Source organism: Bufo bufo, chromosome 7 (genome assembly GCF_905171765.1).
Source record: "Bufo bufo chromosome 7, aBufBuf1.1, whole genome shotgun sequence".
Lineage (NCBI taxonomy): Eukaryota > Metazoa > Chordata > Amphibia > Anura > Bufonidae > Bufo > Bufo bufo.
This window is the reverse complement of record NC_053395.1, coordinates 21,468,846-21,489,870: the sequence shown is the minus strand read 5'-3', so window position 1 is coordinate 21,489,870 and position 21,025 is coordinate 21,468,846. Positions and strand designations below refer to the sequence as shown.

General features: G+C 44.2%; 1 protein-coding gene across 3 annotated transcripts in view; it reads right to left on the bottom strand.

Moving 5' to 3' along the window:
* The window catches only part of PRPSAP2 (phosphoribosyl pyrophosphate synthetase associated protein 2), a 42,342-nt gene extending 21,418 nt beyond the window's left edge, over window positions 1-20,924 (bottom strand). The window contains exons 1-4 of one of the 3 annotated variants that reach the window (XM_040439479.1): window positions 20,856-20,924; window positions 9,802-9,970; window positions 6,538-6,562; window positions 5,724-5,777 (exon numbers count right to left, since the gene is read on the bottom strand). The gene's annotated coding sequence lies outside the window, so the exon portion shown is untranslated. Of the gene's footprint in view, window positions 1-5,723; window positions 5,778-6,537; window positions 6,563-8,084; window positions 8,129-9,801; window positions 9,971-20,855 lie in introns of those variants that run through there. The other 2 variants (XM_040439478.1, XM_040439480.1) reach the window with 2 other exon arrangements.
* Between the last annotated feature and the right edge of the window lie 101 nt (window positions 20,925-21,025).

The following is a 21,025-nucleotide window of genomic DNA, read 5'->3' as shown; positions in this document are numbered from 1 at the left end:
GCGTCTGTAAACAGTATCCTTCAGCTAAACTAAGGATCCAGCATGAATAATCAGCTGCAGCCACTTTTATGTTAATGTCATTTACACCTGGACGTGTAATATGAGGTATGTGAAAAGATCAACAAAAACTAGGCCAATCTCTCTACAACTAGAAAAATGTGGAGGAAACTGGTAAAACGCTGCATAGTAAGTATCCAGTGAATAACAGCTATTAGTAGATTTAATTTTCACATTTTTATGTTTTTAAAGGATCATAACGGCATTAAAAAAACAAAACAACAAAAAAAAACAACACACTGGTCCGTGGTTCCCACCATGCCTGTATTTTTGCCTCTGATCCTGGCCGCTTCTGGCGACTGCAGAATCAGGAACTGGCTTAGTACCGCTGCAGCCAATCACTGGTCTTAGTCGTCCCATGTGTTTCAATTGCCCGTGAATAGCAGTGACGTGCCGCTCAAACAGATGTGACCGCTGAGGCCTGTGACTGACTGCTGCTGTCACAAGACCAAGCCACTTACTGTGGGGATCGGGGAAAAGGTCTGCAGCGGGGACTAGGGAACGGCAGGAACGCAGATAGATGAGTGTTTTGTTTGTATTTTTAATTTAGGTACAGGTTAGGACCACTGGGGTTGTCATTTCCTAAGGCCCCTTTTACACGAGTGAGTTTTCCACGCGGGTGCAATGCAGGACGTGAACGCATAGCACCCGCACTGAATCCTAATGGGTCTGTGTACATGAGCGTTCTTTTTCACACATCACTTCTGCGTTGAGTGGAAATCGCAGCATGTTCTATATTCTGCGTTTTTCAAGCAGCCCTGGCCTCATAGAAGTGAATGGGGCTGCGTGAAAAACGCATTGCATCCGCAAGCAAGTGCGGGTGCGATGCGTTTTTCACTGATGGTTGCTAAGAGATGTTGTTTGTAAACCTTCCGTTTTTTTATCACGCACGTGAAAAACGCATCAAAACGCATTGCACCCGCGCGGAAAAAACTGGACAACTGAACGCAATTGCCGACAAAACTGACTGAACTTGCTTGCAAAATGGTGCGCGTTTCACTGAACGCACCCGGACCTAATCCGTCACGCTTGTGTGAAAGAGGCCTAAGACAGACAACCCCTTGAAGCAAGCTATATCTAGTCATAACAGTCTTTGACATGCAGAAGCCGATAAGTTTATAGTAAAACAACTTTCTTGACTGTTGATACAAAAACATCAAAATTCGATTCAAAAACACAAAATATTATACTCCAGAGCTGCACTCACTATTCTGCTGGTGGAGTCACTGCGTACATACAGTACAGACCAAAAGTTTGGAGACACCTTCTCATTCAAAGAGTTTTCTTTATTTTCATGACTATGAAGGCATCAAAACTATGAATTAACACATGTGGAATTATATACATAATAAACAAGTGTGAAACAACTGAAAATATGTCATATTCTAGGTTCTTCAAAGTAGCCACCTTTTGCTTTGATTACTGCTTTGCACACTCTTGGCATTCTCTTGATGAGCTTCAAGAGGTAGTCCCCTGCAATGGTCTTCCAACAGTCTTGAAGGAGTTCCCAGAGATGCTTAGCACTTGTTGGCCCTTTTGCCTTCACTCTGCGGTCCAGCTCACCCCAAACCATCTCGATTGGGTTCAGGTCCGGTGACTGTGGAGGCCAGGTCATCTGGCGCAGCACCCCATCACTCTCCTTCATTGTCAAATAGCCCTTACTTTCAAAGTTTTCCCAATTTTTCGGCTGACTGACTGACCTTCATTTCTTAAAGTAATGATGGCCACTCGTTTTTCTTTACTTAGCAGCTTTTTTATTGCCATAATACAAATTCTAACAGTCTATTCAGTAGGACTATCAGCTGTGTATCCACCTGACTTCTCCTCAACGCAACTGATGGTCCCAACCCCATTTATAAGGCAAGAAATCCCACTTATTAAACCTGACAGGGCACACCTGTGAAGTGAAAACCATTTCAGGGGACTACCTCTTGAAGCTCATCAAGAGAATGCCAAGAGTGTGCAAAGCAGTAATCAAAGCAAAAGGTGGCTACTTTGAAGAACCTAGAATATGACATATTTTCAGTTGTTTCACACTTGTTTGTTATGTATATAATTCCACATGTGTTAATTCATAGTTTTGATGCCTTCATTGTGAATCTCCAATTTTTATAGTCATGAAAATAAAGAAAACTCTTTGAATGAGAAGGTGTGTCCAAACTTTTGGTCTGTACTGTATATTACTTATCCTGTACTGATCCTGAGTTACATCCTGTATTATACTCCAGAGCTGCACTCACTATTCTGCTGCTGGAATCAGAACCCAGCCTAAGTAATGTAGTGTAGGTTATTGCAGGGATCAGTAGAACAAGTTGCCTAACAGGAGAACAATGATCCCGCTGTCAACAGCCCTCCCTATACCGTATATGTGAAATGTGATGGCGCTTCTATTTACAAAGTGTCATACATGTCATACATTGTAACATTGCCGGAGATTATCACCTTGCTTCTATCCCTGAAACACTTGTACAGGAATGATAGTAATGCAATCGTGACTGACGAAGGAAACGTGTGAACATGTGCGCAGCTATAGTAAGTAGCGGGCGGAACGTGAACGCGCGATGGCGCCCGTGCAGGAGGTAGGGCTCTATTGTGCATCGCTGTCATTGCAGTAGCCTGAGGGCGTGCGGTGACACTGCGGTGACACTGTGCAGACACCTCACACCGCGTTATAAGCATGTGACCGATAACCAGTCACCCTGCTACTAATAGCTCGGAGCAAAGTGTATTCTGCCTCAAGACAGACAGAGCTGAAGTTCATCTCCAGAGCGGAAGTCGCTCGTAGCACCCTTTCCTGTCCTAACTATGACTGCTAAGTAAGCAAGAGGCAGAGTTACGTACAGAGATCCATTTCATCGCCTTCTCGTCTACATTTCCTACACAATGCAGATAGGATCGGGCTGTTGAACTGAAATATGTCCAGTCTTAAGCGGTTTCCCTTCATAATGGCTGACCCCTGGCCTATTCCACCTGTGTTTGGCAGCTGTATTGGCCCCATGTTCATATGTGCCCACATTGCTGAGAAAACTGATGTTTTAATATATGCAAATGAGCCTCTAGGAGCAACGGGGGCGTTACCATTGCACCTAGCAGCTCTGCTCTCTCTGCAACTGCTGCTGCGCCCTCTGCACTTTGATTGACAAGACTATCAGTGTAAAAGTGATCACACTTGTTCCGGTCAAAGTGCAGCGGTCGTGGCAATTGCAGAGCTATTAGGTGTAATGGTAACACCCCCGTTGCTCCTAGAGGCTTATTTGCATATATAAAAACTTCCGTTTTCTCAGCAATGCGGGCACATATGAACATGGGATCAACACAGATGTCTTCAGCTGCCAAGCGCACATGTAACAGGTCAGCCGGTGTCATAGGTACAAAACTGCTGACAGATGCCCTTTAAAAGCAAATGAAAACCACAAATGTGTGTTCAGAAAGGATTCTTACAACTCCAGAGCAGGCAGGAAAGCAAAACGCTGCAAAGAGAGACTCTGCTCACTGCGTGGACCATTATTATTACTACTATCTGGGGTGGAAGTTTCCGAAGTTTTAACTTCAGCAAGGTTTACAGTGCAATTATTTCACAATAAGAGGCGAAGCTAAACCAACGGATCGGCACTAACGTGAGTGCGACATGTAAACGGCCGGGTTACAGGGGGTCACACTCGTCCGCGTGCTCCTATTGTACGTCTGACAGTGACGGATACAGAAAGGCAGAAGGTGCAAAGAATATGCATTGTTCTCAGGAGAAATATGGACCGAAGGCTCCTTGTAAGGAACGAGCCCCCGAGACAATGCAGAAAGCTGCCCTCTATGGAGACGCACGCAATCCGACCCGGCAAGAAACTGCTTAGCAGCGCAGGGAGCAGCCCCAGGTTAATGTATGACCGGTCACCTTGGTCCAAGGGCCAGGAATGTACTGGAGACAAGGGGGGAGGGGCGATATTTCCATTACATGTCCTTAACGTCAAGAAGATAGAACTAAATAATAATACCTAAGTAAGGCTACTTTCACACCTGCGTTTAGGTCGGATCCGTCTGGTATGTGCCCAGACGGATCCGCACCTTTAATGCAAACGTTTAGATCCGTTCAGAACGGATCCGTTTGCATTACCATGAACAAAAAAAATAATAAAAAAATTATTTTTTTTTGTTCATGATAATGCAAACGGATCCGTTTTGACTTTACATTGAAAGTCAATGGGGGACGGATCCGTTTGAAAATTGAGCCATACTGTGTCAACTTCAAACGGATCCGTCCCCATTGACTTCCATTGTAAGTCTGCACGGATCCGTTTGCCTCCGCACGGCCAGGCGGACACCCGAACGCTGCAAGCTGCGTTCAGGTGTCCGCCTGCTGAGCGGAGCGGAGGACAAACGGAGCCAGACTGATGCATTCTGAGCGGATCCGCATCCATTCAGAATGCATTAGGGCAGTACGGATCCGTTCGGGGCCGCTTGTGAGAGCCTTCAAACGGAACTCACAAGCGGAGCCCCGAACGCTAGTGTGAAAGTAGCCTAAGGACAAAGGTCTCCTTCTGAAGGACCCAGGTATGGCAGTGAAATGTCCATGTACTTCAGGGGACGTCTGTAGTAAAGGAACACAAAACACATCCCAGCCCTCTCACCTTCATTGCCTTGATCCTATTTTGCCTCATATTTCACTTAAAAGTGAAAATTTATGAATAAATATTCTGTGCGCCTCAGTCACTGTGTACATACATTACGTATCCTGCACTGATCCTGAGTTACATCCTGTATTACACTCCAGAGCTGCACTCACTATTCTGCTGGTGCAGTCACTGTGTACATACATTACTTATCCTGTACTGATCCTGAGTTACATCCTGTATTATACTCCAGAGCTGCACTCACTATTCTGCTGGTGCAGTCACTGTGTACATACATTACTTATCCTGTACTGATCCTGAGTTACATCCTGTATTATACTCCAGAGCTGCACTCACTATTCTGCTGGTGCAGTCACTGTGTACATACATTACTTATCCTGTACTGATCCTGAGTTACATCCTGTATTATACTCCAGAGCTGCACTCACTATTCTGCTGGTGCAGTCACTGTGTACATACATTACTTATCCTGTACTGATCCTGAGTTATATCCCGTATTATACTCCAGAGCTGCACTCACTATTCTGCTGGTGCAGTCACTGTGTACATACATTACTTATCCTGTACTGATCCTGAGAGTTACATCCTGTATTATACTCCAGAGCTGCACTCACTATTCTGCTGGTGGAGTCACTGTGTACATACATTACATTACTTATCCTGTACTGATCCTGAGTTACATCCTATATTATACTCCAGAGCTGCACTCACTATTCTGCTGGTGCAGTCACTGTGTACATACATTACATTACTTATCCTGTACTGATCCTGAGTTACATCCTGTATTATACTCCAGAGCTGCACTCACTATTCTGCTGGTGCAGTCACTGTGTACATACATTACTTATCCTGTACTGATCCTGAGTTACATCTTGTATTATACTCCAGAGCTGCACTCACTATTCTGCTGGTGCAGTCACTGTGTACATACATTACTTATCCTGTACTGATCCTGAGTTACATCCAGTATTATACTCCAGAGCTGCACTCACTATTCTGCTGGTGGAGTGACATACGTTACTTATCCCACAGTTCGCTCACCTGTTATGTATATGGTTTGGTGAGTATTTCGGATGTGCTTTCAGCCTCGCTTAGGCCTCTTTCACACTTGCGTTGTTGGGATCCGGCATGCACTTCCGTTGCCGGAGGTGCCTGCCGGATCCGTAACAACGCAAGTGTACTGAAAGCATTTGAAGACGGAACCGTCTTCCAAATGCTTTCAGTGTTACTATGGCACCCAGGACGCTATTAAAGTCCTGGTTGCCATAGTAGGAGCGGGGAGCGGTATACTTACAGTCCGTGCGGCTCCCCGGGCGCTCCAGAATGACGTCAGAGCGCCCCATGCGCATGGATGACGTGATCCATGTGATCACGTGATCCATGCGCTTGGGGCGCCCTGACGTCACTCTGGAGCGCCCGGGGAGCCGCACGGACGGTAAGTATGCTGCTCCCCTGCTCCCCGCTACACTTACCATGGCTGTCAGGACTTTAGCGTCCCGGCAGCCATGGTAACTATTCAGAAAAAGCTAAACGTCGGGTCGGCAATGCGCCGAAACGACGTTTAGCTTAAGGCCGGATCCGGATCAATGCCTTTCAATGGGCATTGATCCCGGATCCGGCCTTGCGGCAAGTCTTCAGGATTTTTGGCCGGAGCAAAAAGCGCAGCATGCTGCGGTATTTTCTCCGGCCAAAAAACGTTCCGTACCGGAACTGAAGACATCCTGATGCATCCTGAACGGATTTCTCTCCATTCAGAATGCATTAGGATAATCCTGATCAGTATTCTTCCGGCATAGAGCCCCGACGACGGAACTCTATGCCGGAAGACAATAACGCAAGTGTGAAAGAGCCCAAGATCGCTGCCCATCAGACATATAACCCTGAATAAAACATCCTGATGTCAGAAGCTAAAAGCAAGGATAACAATGTTCAATGAGACGCAGATATGGAAATTCTGAAATCACCAGTTTAGGCAAATAAAGGACTACAGCAAAGCTGATCCTTAACATGACTGGGGCTGAGCTGCAACCTCTGCTGCCTTTTCAGCCCCAGCAAACTCTATAGAATACCAGGCTTGCAGTAAAGACTGACACATACAGTGGGAAGTATACAAGACAAAGTTAATGAGAAAGCTACCCAGAAATGTTCTTCTGCAAATCTTGATGGTTTTGTTCAATAGTAGTATTTTTATCAAAAAACAGGAACAGATCCCGGCAGAGCGAAGTAGAAATCAACAGCATGCGCCCCCCCCCCTAAGTAGAAGAGGATCAACAGGAAGGAGGCAAACACAAAGTGGACTCCACAGAAGAGGAGGACGAGGGACTGATATTTACTTAGTACAATAGTGAGTGCAGCTCTGGAGTATAATACAGGATGTAACTCAGGATCAGTACAGGATAGGTAATGTAATGTATGTACACAGTGACTGCACCAGCAGAATAGTGAGTGCAGCTCTGGAGTATAATACAGGATAAGTAATGTATAGACAAAGTGGGGCAGATTAATCAAAACTGGAACTAATGAATATTGGCTTAGTTAACTATAAAACCAATCAGATTGATCCTTTTATTTTCCAAATTAGCTCTGAATAATATAAGGTGGAATCTGATTGGTTGCTATGGGGGCAACTAAACCAGTTTTCCTTTACAGCAGTTTTGATAATTCTCCTCTAGTGACTCGACCTCTTATGTAAACTGACTCTATATATGAGCTCTGTATATCTGGGGGACCCTCGCTGTCACTGCACCAGAAAGCTCTGGATCTATACCGCACAGTCTAGAAAAATATTAATATCTTGTTTCTTTGCCAAAACCGGAGCAGCAGGACATGAATTACAACCACTTCCTTCTAATGCACATTAGATCAGAGCAGAGACGGCAATTGGGTTATTACAGAAATGGAGTGCACACACAGAGCGGAGCAATCCTGTTACTTAAAGGGGTATTCCAGTCATATTAAAAGGGGTTGTCTCACTTCAGCATTTATCATGTAGCGAAAGATGGAACCGAACCCAAGTTCGGGAAATGTTTTTTTTTTTACAGTACAAATGAATTTATGAAGTTATTGCACGAAGCAATAACTTCGGCTCATCGGAGCCAATACATTCTAATACTGTACGGAGCTCCTGCTCTGTACGGTATTAGAACGAAGTTTTATGCGAAACGACGTCGGATGTTTCATCCGAAGTCGATTCGCTCATCCCTAGTCGTAACCCCTGGATACCAGCAGTGTATAATGTGATGGAAAAACGAATCCTGCCAGTAAAGGAGGCAATATGGAGAATCACAATACACTAGTAAGTGCCTTGTATTCTGGGGCTGCAGCTATCGACTATTATCAGCCCCCCAGTGCCACCAGCCTGCCCCCCAGTGCCATGTCCCCAGCGCCAGTGAAATAAAATACCTCTCCTGTAGGGGCGCAGCTCCACATCTCCTTCCTCTTCTTCTCCGCGCGCTTACGTGCACTATGTCCTGACTTTGTGTCAGGAGGAAAGTGCAGCGCGGTGCGGGCCGGCGGGTGACCACGGAGCGATGAGTAATAGCAAGCGTTTCATTTCCGCAACGTGGTCACATGACACAAACGAATCCTCTATGCAAAAAATCTGCATCGAGGATTTTTTTTTCGATTCAATCGAGTAATCGTTTCAGACTTGATTCATTCTCTACATGATAAACGCCACTTGCTGAAGGGAGACAACCCCTTTAATATCTGGAATACCCCTTTAAGCGATAGGATCGCTCCGCTTTGCGTGTGCACTCCACTTCTGTAATAACCCAACTGCTGTCTTCTCCTCGCTCCGATCGGACGCGAGCGGCAGCTGCATTCGCTTCTATGGAAGTTCCTGAGACAGGCGAGCGCTGTACTGGGCCGTCTCCACAACTTCCATAGAAATGAATGGAGCGGCCGCTCTCTGTTCATTTTAGGGGGGGGGGGGGGGGGCTACAGGAGGTATGGGGCCCCTGGTTGTCAAGATCGCTGGGGGTCCCAGAAGTAGGATCCCCCCCCGTTCTAATAGTTATCCCCTATCCTGTGGTTAGGGTATAACCTAGTATCACCAGAATACCCCTTTAACCCTTACACACTATGTACAGCCTTCTCTACACTGCATGTTTATATCCTGAGCGCTCCTCCAGCCAAAGTCATGCAAACATGACGTCAATCAGCCTCATTACCGACCTGTCAATGCAAAGAGGGCGACTCGGGGACAGACGGATGCAGAAGGTGCAGTAACACACGACTGCAGGATCAGACTAGACGGGGCCGATCGTAGTCTGTAGCCAGAGACACACAGCTCTGCCCCGGAGATTTATAGAACTGGTGGAAAGTAGAACTGGCGTAGTTGCCCATAGCAACCAATCAGATGCCTCCTTTCATTTGTCAGAGCTCCTTTGGAAGAAGAAAGGTGGAATCTGATTGGTTGCTATGGGCAACTAAGCCAATTCTACAAATCTCCACCAAAGTGTTAACTTATTGTAATCAAAACTATTTGTAAAAGTCTCTTCATTTTTTTTAACCCCCAACATAATGATTATTTATCCTATTATAAGAACCTATCCGGATACGTACGAGCACCGCTATCACCGCGGGAAGCACGCGACTGGACGGTTACTATACAACACGTTACACGTCTGATATAAAGAGAACACAGGGACGACAGCAGGTACATAGGTCATCTACAAGTAGCACACGACTGATAAACCACATGTATGTAAGACATGTACAGCACACGACTAATATGTGAGCAGTGATGGAGACAGACATGTCACAGAAATCACATACAATGCACGACAGACGTGTAATATCACATGACAGAGAACCGACATATATAATATCACACATGACATACATGTAATATATATAAATATATATCACATAACAGACGGGTAATATACATTATCTATATATCACACATAACAGACGTGTGACAGATATGACACATGTTAGCGAGCTGTGATACACACATCAGGTCAGTTAGAACATACATGTAGTATGTGAGGCACATGAGCTGTCACACAGGGATGTCAGGCACACACAGTACCACAGGACACATGTATCCCACACACGCCCAGCACACCCCGGGCATACAGTGACGTCGGTCCCGTGTGTCTCCAGCAGTTACCTGTCACTCCCGCCCTCCGGTGACCTCAGCGCCGCTGCTCCCGGTCCCCGGTCTCTGCCTCCTCTTCTCTCACTAGCTTTCAGACACTGAAAATGGCGGCGCCGAGAGAGCCTGGGGAGCGCAGATAACATCGATCTGACCATACACTGTGCCCCCACCTCTCATCCGCCTAGGGCGTATGACGTCACCCAAAAAAAAAAAAAAAAAAAAAGAGTGTCAATGAAAGGGAAGCTAGGTGTCCAGGAGCGTCGAGCGCATCGATCTGTTTGGAGAGCAAGCTGAGTTGTGTGGACAGGAACAAAGAGGACAAAGCGGGAGCGATGTCTGCCCTCATCTGTGTGCTCCTCACTGTATACAGGGTGTACTGCACTGTGTGTGCTCTGTACTGCTCCTCACTGTATACAGGGTGTACTGCACTATGTGTGCTCTGTACTGCTCCTCACTGTATACAGGGTGTACTGCACTATGTGTGCTCTGTACTGCCCCTCACTGTATACAGGGTGTACTGCACTATGTGTGCTCTGTACTGCCCCTCACTGTATACAGGGTGTACTGCACTATGTGTGCTCTGTACTGCTCCTCACTGTATACAGGGTGTACTGCACTATGTGTGCTCTGCACTGCCCCTCACTGTATACAGGGTGTACTGCACTATGTGTGCTCTGTACTGCCCCTCACTGTATACAGGGTGGTGTACAGCACTATGTGTGCTCTGTACTGCCCCTCACTGTATACAGGGTGTACTGCACTATGTGTGCTCTGTACTGCCCCTCACTGTATACAGGGTGTACTGCACTATGTGTGCTCTGTACTGCCCCTCACTGTATACAGGGTGTACTGCACTATGTGTGCTCTGTACTGCTCCTCACTGTATACAGGGTGTACAGCACTATGTGTGCTCTGTACTGCCCCTCACTGTATACAGGGTGTACTGCACTGTGTGTGCTCTGTACTGCTCCTCACTGTATACAGGGTGTACAGCACTATGTGTGCTCTGTACTGCCCCTCACTGTATACAGGGTGTACTGCACTGTGTGTGCTCTGTACTGCTCCTCACTGTATACAGGGTGTACTGCACTATGTGTGCTCTGTACTGCCCCTCACTGTATACAGGGTGTACTGCACTATGTGTGCTCTGTACTGCCCCTCACTGTATACAGGGTGTACTGCACTATGTGTGCTCTGTACTGCCCCTCACTGTATACAGGGTGTACTGCACTATGTGTGCTCTGTACTGCCCCTCACTGTATACAGGGTGTACTGCACTATGTGTGCTCTGTACTGCCCCTCACTGTATACAGGGTGTACTGCACTATGTGTGCTCTGTACTGCCCCTCACTGTATACAGGGTGTACTGCACTATGTGTGCTCTGTACTGCCCCTCACTGTATACAGGGTGTACTGCACTATGTGTGCTCTGTACTGCTCCTCACTGTATACAGGGTGTACTGCACTATGTGTGCTCTGTACTGCCCCTCACTGTATACAGGGTGTACTGCACTGTGTGTGCTCTGTACTGCTCCTCACTGTATACAGGGTGTACTGCACTGTGTGTGCTCTGTACTGCTCCTCACTGTATACAGGGTGTACAGCACTATGTGTGCTCTGTACTGCCCCTCACTGTATACAGGGTGTACTGCACTATATGTGCTCTGTACTGCCCCTCACTGTATACAGGGTGTACTGCACTATGTGTGCTCTGTACTGCCCCTCACTGTATACAGGGTGTACTGCACTATGTGTGCTCTGTACTGCCCCTCACTGTATACAGGGTGTACTGCACTATGTGTGCTCTGTACTGCTCCTCACTGTATACAGGGTGTACTGCACTATGTGTGCTCTGTACTGCCCCTCACTGTATACAGGGTGGTGTACAGCACTATGTGTGCTCTGTACTGCCCCTCACTGTATACAGGGTGTACTGCACTATGTGTGCTCTGTAATGCCCCTCACTGTATACAGGGTGTACTGCACTATGTGTGCTCTGTACTGCCCCTCACTGTATACAGGGTGTACTGCACTATGTGTGCTCTGTACTGCCCCTCACTGTATACAGGGTGTACTGCCCAGTGGCGTGCCCAGGGTGTGGCACCCGGGGCGGGTCCTTTCTCTGGCACCCCCCCCCAATAATTGACCACATACCTCTTACATCCAGTGACATCTCCTGTCATGTAGACCTTCTCTTTCCTCTTCTCCTCCGTTAGACCGCCATGAGAAATTCTTTCAGCCGCATCTCGTCTCTACAGTTTGTAACACAGACACGTTAGATTTCTCAATTTTTCCATCGACCTCCCCATCCTGGTGTCCCCACAGTGTCATCCTGCTGCCACCCCCAATACTGTGCCCGTTGTGCCCCCCAATGTCCCAGGTACTATACTGCTGAAAACATAGTGACCCCAGTAGACATAATAATTGGGGTCATTTATCAAACTGGTATAAAGAAGAACTGGATTTCCAAAAGAGCTGTCTAATATGAAAGGTGAAATCTGATTGGCTGCTATCGGCAACTAAGTCAGTTCTACTTTACACCAGTTTAATAAATTACCCCAAATGTCCCTATAGTGTCCACAGCAGATATAATGTCCCCTAGAGTGCTCCGAGTAATAATACCACCCTATATTGTGCTCCAGGCAATAATCCCTGTATAGTGTCCCCAGAAATAATAGAATGGCCTCTACAGTGCCTCCCCAATAGCAAGGCCCCCCACATAGTAGTGTCCCCCACGTTGCCCCCCACACAGTAGTGTCCCTCATGCTACCCCCCACACAGTAGTGTCCCCCACACAGTAATTTCCCCCACACAGTAGTGTCCCCCACACAGTAATTTCCCCCACGCTGCTCCCCACACAGTAGTGTCCCCCACACAGTAGTGTCCCCCACACAGTAATTTCCCCCACACTGCCCCCACACAGTAGTGTCCCCCATGTTGCCCCCCACACAGTAATTTCCCCCACGCTGCCCCCCACACAGTAGTGTCCCACACAGTAGTGTCCCCCACGCTGCCCCCCACACAGTAGTGTCCCCCACACAGTAATTTCCCCCACACAGTAATTTCCCCCACACTGCCCCCACACAGTAGTGTCCCCCATGTTGCCCCCCACACAGTAATTTCCCCCACGCTGCCCCCACACAGTAATTTCCCCCACGCTGCCCCCACACAGTAGTGTCCCCCACACTGCCCCCCACACAGTAGTGTCCCCCACATTACCCCCCCCTCCACTGTGCCACACAGTATCCCACCATATTCCCCCCACGTCCTCCTGTGTGCACCCCTCTCATGTCCCCCAAAGTTGCCACATCATAATATAAAATAAAAGTTTGCCCCGACATGTCCTCTGTGCACCTCGGCCCCCTCATGTCCCCCAAAGTTGGCAAAAAAAAAAAAAAGAAAGAAGGAAACTTACCTGCGCTTGCTTGCAGAGTCCTGGAACTGTGCTGCTGAGTCCCGGCACAGGCGCGCACGATGAAGTTATCACGCGTGCCAGCGCCCGGATTTCACTACCGCATAGGCTTCAGGCCTACTAGGCCTGAATCTATGGCGGTGATCGGCGGCGGGGCAGGGAACTATGCGCTCCCCTCCCTGTCCCGCCACAGTATGTGGGACTAGGTCACGGGTGTCAGCGCTTTAGCAATGAGCGCTTCCATCTGTATTGATGGATGCACTCATTGCTTCTGGGCCTGCTGGCATCCCCGTCAGAGCCGGCACCCGGGGCGCACCGCCCTCCCCGTGTACATATTCTTGTACATAGGAGGCAGTATTATAGTAGGTATATTCTTGTACATAGGAGGCAGTATTATAGTAGTTATATTCTTGTACATAGGAGGCAGTATTATAGTAGGTATATTCTTGTACATAGGAGGCAGTATTATAGTAGTTATATTCTTGTACATAGGAGGCAGTATTATAGTAGTTATATTCTTGTACATAGGAGCAGTATTATAGTAGTTATATTCTTGTACATAGGAGGCAGTATTATAGTAGTTATATTCTAGTACATAGGAGCAGTATTATAGTAGTTATATTCTTGTACATAGGAGCAGTATTATAGTAGGTATATTCTTGTACATAGGAGGCAGTATTATAGTAGTTATATTCTTGTACATAGGAGCAGTATTATAGTAGTTATATTCTTGTACATAGGAGGCAGTATTACAGTAGTTATATTCTTGTACATAGGAGCAGTATTATAGTAGTTATATTCTTGTACATAGGAGGCAGTATTATAGTAGTTATATTCTTGTATATAGGAGCAGTATTATAGTAGTATATTATTGTACATAGGAGAAGTATAACAGTAGTTATATTCTTGTACATGGGAGGCAGTATTATAGTAGTTATATTTCTTGTACATAGGAGCAGTATTACAGTAGTTATATTCTTGTACATAGGAGGCAGTATTATAGTAGTTATATTCTTGTACATAGGAGGCAGTATTATAGTATTTATATTCTTGTACATAGGAGCAGTATTATAGTAGTTATATTCTTGTACATAGGAGCAGTATTATAGTAGTTATATTCTTGTACATAGGAGGCAGTATTATAGTAGTTATATTCTTGTACATAGGAGCAGTATTATAGTAGTTATATTCTTGTACATAGCAGTATTATAGTAGTTATATTCCTGTACATAGAAGCAGTATTATAGTAGTTATATTCCTGTACATAGGAGAAGTATTATAGTAGTTATATTCTTGTACATAGGAGGCAGTATTATAGTAGTTATATTCTTGTACATAGGAGGCAGTATTATAGTAGTTATATTCTTGTACATAGGAGGCAATATTATAGTAGTTATATTCTTGTACATAGGAGCAGTATTATAGCAGTTATATTCTTGTACATAGGAGGCAGTATTATAGCAGTTATATTCTTGTACATAGGAGCAGTATTATAGTATTTATATTCTTGTACATAGGAGGCAGTATTATAGTAGTTATATTCTTGTACATAGGAGGCAGTATTATAGTAGTTATATTCTTGTACATAGGAGGCAGTATTATAGTAGGTATATTCTTGTACATAGGAGGCAGTATTATAGTATTTATATTCTTGTACATAGGAGCAGTATTATAGTAGTTATATTCTTGTACATAGGAGCAGTATTATAGTAGTTATATTCTTGTACATAGGAGCAGTATTATAGTAGTTATATTCTTGTACATAGGAGCAGTATTATAGTAGGTATATTCTTGTACATAGGAGGCAGTATTATAGTAGTTATATTCTTGTACATAGGAGCAGTATTATAGTAGTTATATTCTTGTACATAGGAGCAGTATTATAGTAGTTATATTCTTGTACATAGGAGCAGTATTATAGTAGTTATATTCTTGTACATAGGAGGCAGTATTATAGTAGTTATATTCTTGTACATAGGAGGCAGTATTATAGTAGTTATATTCTTGTACACAGGAGCAGTATTATAGTAGTTATATTCTTGTACATAGGAGCAGTATTATAGTAGTTATATTCTTGTACACAGGAGCAGTATTATAGTAGTTATATTCTTGTACATAGGAGGCAGCATTATAGTAGTTATATTCTTGTACATAGGAGGCAGTATTATAGTAGTTATATTCCTGTACATAGGAGGCAGTATTATAGTAGTTATATTCTTGTACATAGGAGCAGTATTATAGTAGTTATATTCTTGTACATAGGAGGCAGTATTATAGTAGTTATATTCTTGTACATAGGAGGCAGTATTATAGTAGTTATATTCTTGTACACAGGAGCAGTATTATAGTAGTTATATTCTTGTACATAGGAGGCAGTATTATAGTAGTTATATTCTTGTACATAGGAGGCAGTATTATAGTAGGTATATTCTTGTACACAGGAGCAGTATTATAGTAGTTATATTCTTGTACATAGGAGGCAGTATTATAGTAGTTATATTCTTGTACATAGGAGGCAGCATTATAGTAGTTATATTCTTGTACATAGGAGGCAGTATTATAGTAGTTATATTCCTGTACATAGGAGGCAGTATTATAGTAGTTATATTCTTGTACATAGGAGGCAGTATTATAGTAGTTATATTCTTGTACATAGGAGCAGTATTATAGTAGTTATATTCTTGTACATAGGAGCAGTATTATAGTAGTTATATTCTTGTACATAGGAGCAGTATTATAGTAGTTATATTCTTGTACATAGGAGGCAGTATTATAGTAGGTATATTCTTGTACATAGGAGCAGTATTATAGTAGTTATATTCTTGTACATAGGAGCAGTATTATAGTAGTTATATCCCTGTATATAGGAGCAGTATTATAGTAGTTATATTCCTGTACATAGGAGGCAGTATTATAGTAGTTATATTCTTGTACATAGGAGCAGTATTATAGTAGTTATATTCTTGTACATAGGAGCAGTATTATAGTAGTTATATTCTTGTACATAGGAGGCAGTATTATAGTAGTTATATTCTTGTACATAGGAGACAGTATTATAGTAGTTATATTCTTGTACATAGGAGCAGTATTATAGTAGTTATATTCTTGTACATAGGAGCAGTATTATAGTAGTTATATTCTTGTACATAGGAGGCAGTATTATAGTAGTTATATTCTTGTACATAGGAGACAGTATTATAGTAGTTATATTCTTGTACATAGGAGCAGTATTATAGTAGTTATATTCTTGTACATAGGAGGCAGTATTATAGTAGTTATATTCTTGTACATAGGAGGCAGTATTATAGTAGTTATATTCTTGTACATAGGAGCAGTATTATAGTAGTTATATTCTTGTACATAGGAGCAGTATTATAGTAGTTATATCCTTGTACATAAGAGCAGTATTATAGTAGTTATATATTATTGTACATAGGAGCAGTATTATAGTAGTTATATTCTTGTACATAGGAGGCAGTATTATAGTAGTTATATTCTTGTACATAGGAGCAGTATTATAGTAGTTATATTCTTGTACATAGGAGGCAGTATTATAGTAGTTATATTCTTGTACATAGGAGCAGTATTATAGTAGTTATATTCTTGTACATAGGAGGCAGTATTATAGTAGTTATATTCTTGTACATAGGAGCAGTATTATAGTAGTTATATTCTTGTACATAGGAGCAGTATTATTGTAGTTATATTCTTGTACATAGGAGCAGTATTATAGTAGTTATATTCTTGTACATAGGAGGCAGTATTATAGTAGTCATATTCTTGTATGTAGGGGCAGTTTTACAGTAGTTTGCATATGTTCGTACAACAGACTAACTGGGAATACATATCTTATCTTGGGAATTGTCCCTTTATTACAGATTGCACTTCACACACAAAAGCACAACTTTGATAAATCAGGATTGAACTCCTGCCCAGTTTCTAGACAGCAGATTTATGGGCACAGTTCACATAACATTTGATTCCTGGTCAATGCTACCTGTTCTGATATTAATTCTGATAGTCAGCCTGGAAGTAAAAGATTGTACCTGCACAGTCTGAAAATGGCAGCGCTGATTGGACAGAGTGAATCTGTGCAGGTGCACCCCCCCAACTAGTAACACCCCTCTGTACCCTTACTGAAGGCTAATAGCAATGTATTCATAACTTCTAGTAGATATAATAAGAAATGGCGCAACATAGAGACATAAGAATAGATGATCCGGGATTGTTATTACATGGGGAATGCATGAAGCTATTAAAACAGGCCTGTCAGGAGTGGTGAAAGGTCCTCTTTAAAGCCTAGAAAAGCGCCCCCCCTTCTTAGGATACCTGCACACAGTGCAAATTTGAGTACAGAAAATCCATAAGAAATCTGCATCTAAACCAACAGAAAAACGTAACTAAATATGCACTATTCCAATGTGGAAAAACCACAGCAGTACCAGCAAATTTGTTTGCGTTTTAGCTGTGGATTTCACCCTTTTTAGGCTGAATGCACACGGCCATGTTCCGCGGCCGAGAGCGGTCCGTGGTATGCCGGGCTGGATTCCTGTTCAGAGCAGGAGTGCACGGCGTCATTGGTTGCTATGACGCCGTGCGCTTCATGTCGCCGCTGCAATACAGTAATAGATCATACCAGTGTATTACTGTAGTGCAGCGGCAGCATGAAGCGCACGGAGTCATAGCAACCAATGACGCCGTGCACTCCTGCTCTGAACAGGAATTCAGCCCGGCATACCACGGACCGCTCTCGGCCGCGGAACATGGGCGTGTGCATTCAGCCTTAAAGGAAGGGTGAGAACTGCAGCAAAACTGCATCTAAGGGCTTGTTCACCATATGTCTTTTTCAGTGTTTTGCGGGCCGTTTCTCCCGGATCCGTTTTTGCGTTTTTTTTTTCCAGTAGTGTTTCTGGTCCCATTCTGTTTTTCTGTTCCGTTTTTCCGTATGGCATATACAGTATACAGTAATTACATAGAAAAAATTGGGCTGGGCATAAAATTTTCAATAGATGGTTCCGCAAAAACGGAACGGATACGGAAGACATACGGAGTACATTTTTTTGCGGACCATTGACTTGAATGGAGCCACGGAATGTGATTTGCAGGCAATAATAGGGAATGTTATCTTTCAACGGAATGGAAAAACGGAAACGGAATGCATACGGCGTACATTCAGTTTTTTTTGCGGAACCATTGAAATGAATGGTTCCGTATATGGACTGTATACGGAACGCAAAAAAACAGCCCGTATACGGAACGCAAAAAACGATCGTGTGAACGAGCCCTAAGGCTTCATGCACACGAACGTTGTTTGTTTCCGTGTCCGTTCGTTTTTTTTTTGCGGATAGGATGCGGACCGATTTATTTCAATGGTTCCGCAAAAAAAGCGGACAGCACACCGTGTGCTGTCCGCATCAGTATGTCCGTTCCGTAGCCCCGCAAAAAAAATAGAACCTGTCCTATTCTTGTCCGTTTTAGGCATTGTTACAATGCATCCGCAAAAAAGAAACGGATGGCATGCGGATGTCATCCATTTTGTTTTTGTGGATCCGCAATTTGCGGACCGAAAAACAGATACGGTCGTGTGCATGTAGCCTAATCCGCACCAAAATCCCCAATTAGAAAATGCAGATTTCGGTTCGGATATGGTGCCTGACTAAAATGTAAAAATACTTGTCCTACATCCCCAGCATAAGGCTACATGCACACGACCGTACGTGTTTTGCGGTCCGCAAACTGCGGATCCGCAAAAAAAAATAAAAAAATGACATCCGTATGCCATCCGTTTTTTTTGCGGATCCATTGTAACAATGCCTAAAACGGACAAGAATAGGACATGTTATTTTTTTTTTTGCGGGGCTACGGAACAGACATACTGATTGCGAACTACTGGTCCGCATCCTATCCGCAAAAACAACGAAACGGACACGGAAACAAACCACGTTCGTGTGCATGTAGCGTAAGTCAATAAAGTTATGTGGGAATGATGAAGTTTGGGTGGAGGTACCCTTTAACGACCACGTCCTGTCTAGTATTCTATACCTTTGTATATCTTTTAATGCAGTGGTTCCAGTCCAGTGTATTTGAACCAATTTGTCACCACCAGATAACCGTGATGCGTGCCACAAGGTAAAGGACAGAGCTATCTGTTCTGGAACTGGTGGAACTAGTACGGCGGCCATGTTGTGATGAGATGGGGTGACAACACACACACGCGCTGCCAAGGATCCTGCATCGTTCATTAGTGTCAGTAGGTATTTGGAGGTTTTGATTTTCTCTTGGCAAGCTCCATTTATTTGTCTAGCGTTACAAGGACAAATGTGCTGAGATGCAAAAGTCCTGGCGCCCTCTGCATTGTTTTTAACCCAAATATCTCATCATAGCCTCCAAACATTAAAGTTATTATTATGCACAACATGCAGTTGCTATGGAGGTTATAAAATCTGAGGTCAATAGGTGTAAAATGCCCAATTAAATAAAAACATTTTGAATGTACTCGCCTTACTGATTTTGCACCTTGGATGCTTTCTTCCAAAAACAGCGCCACACCCACTTACAGGCTGTGTGTGGTGTAGCAGCTCACTCCCATTCACTTCATTGGAAGTGAGCTCCAATACCAGACACAAGTGTGGTGCTGTTTCTGAAAGAAAGTGAGTGAGGCCTCTTGCACACGGGAGTGCACAGCATCATAGATTACAATGATGCTGTGCACATCGGGCCGCCCGCGGGACTATTGTCCCGCATTCATATGATCTTATGAGCGCGGGACAATAGTCCCGCGGGGCGGCCCGACGTGCACAGCATCATTGTAATCTATGATGCTGTGCACAATCAATGCCGCTCCGGGACATATGGCTCGCTCACGGAACGTATATCTCGGAGGGCATACGGTCGTGTGCAAGAGGCCTGAATCTGAGTCAAGACTGGGGCTCTCAGCCCTCCACCAATGCCAATGTGGAGGCAGCAGCTCACCTGGAAGATCCACTGATTTCCATGAGCCCTGTCCTAAATTTCACTTTAAAGGAGTTCTTCACCTTTGGGGGCGGCCTTTCTGCCAGACCCCCGCACCCCACATCACTGGCGTATGGTAGAACATCACTTTTAAGGGACTCCAATGGGGCCATTAACCCCAGAGAACCTCTTTAAAGGGGTATTCCGGTTAGATCCACAGTGGGGATACAGTGCTTGGCTATCTCCGGAATTCCCATAGAAATGAATGGAGAAGTCGCATGCATGCCCAACCGGCTCTGTTAACTTTAGATGGACTGTAGGGGGTCCTGAGTCCCCGTTCCCCTGTACAGGACCCTACTCATCTAATAGTTATATCTAACTTAATCTAACCGGAATACCCCTTTAAGTTACATTATGACTAGGGATGAGCGACTCGACTTCGGATGAAACATCCAAAGATGATTCGCATAAAACTTTGTTTCAATACTGTACGGAGGCTTCGCATAATAACTTCAGAAATTGATTTATACTATAAAAAAACATTTCCCGAACTAGGGTTCGGTTCCAAGGTACCAATAACTTCGGTTCATCCGAGCCAATACATTATAATACTGTACGGAGCAGAAGTGAAACAAAGTTTTATGCGAATCGACTTGGGATGTTTCATCTGAAGTCGATTCGCTCATCCCTAATTATGACCTACCTCTGACATCTATTGATAAAGTCAGGGTGCAAACCACGTATATAATCGCCGCCTGACCGCTTCAGTCCATGTTTGGGTTCCACCAGTTTAGACCTGAAATGATAAATGGTAATGTCAGCTTCCCAGTTTATTGACCAGTGTGATTGATTTGTGGATATAGACAATAAAGT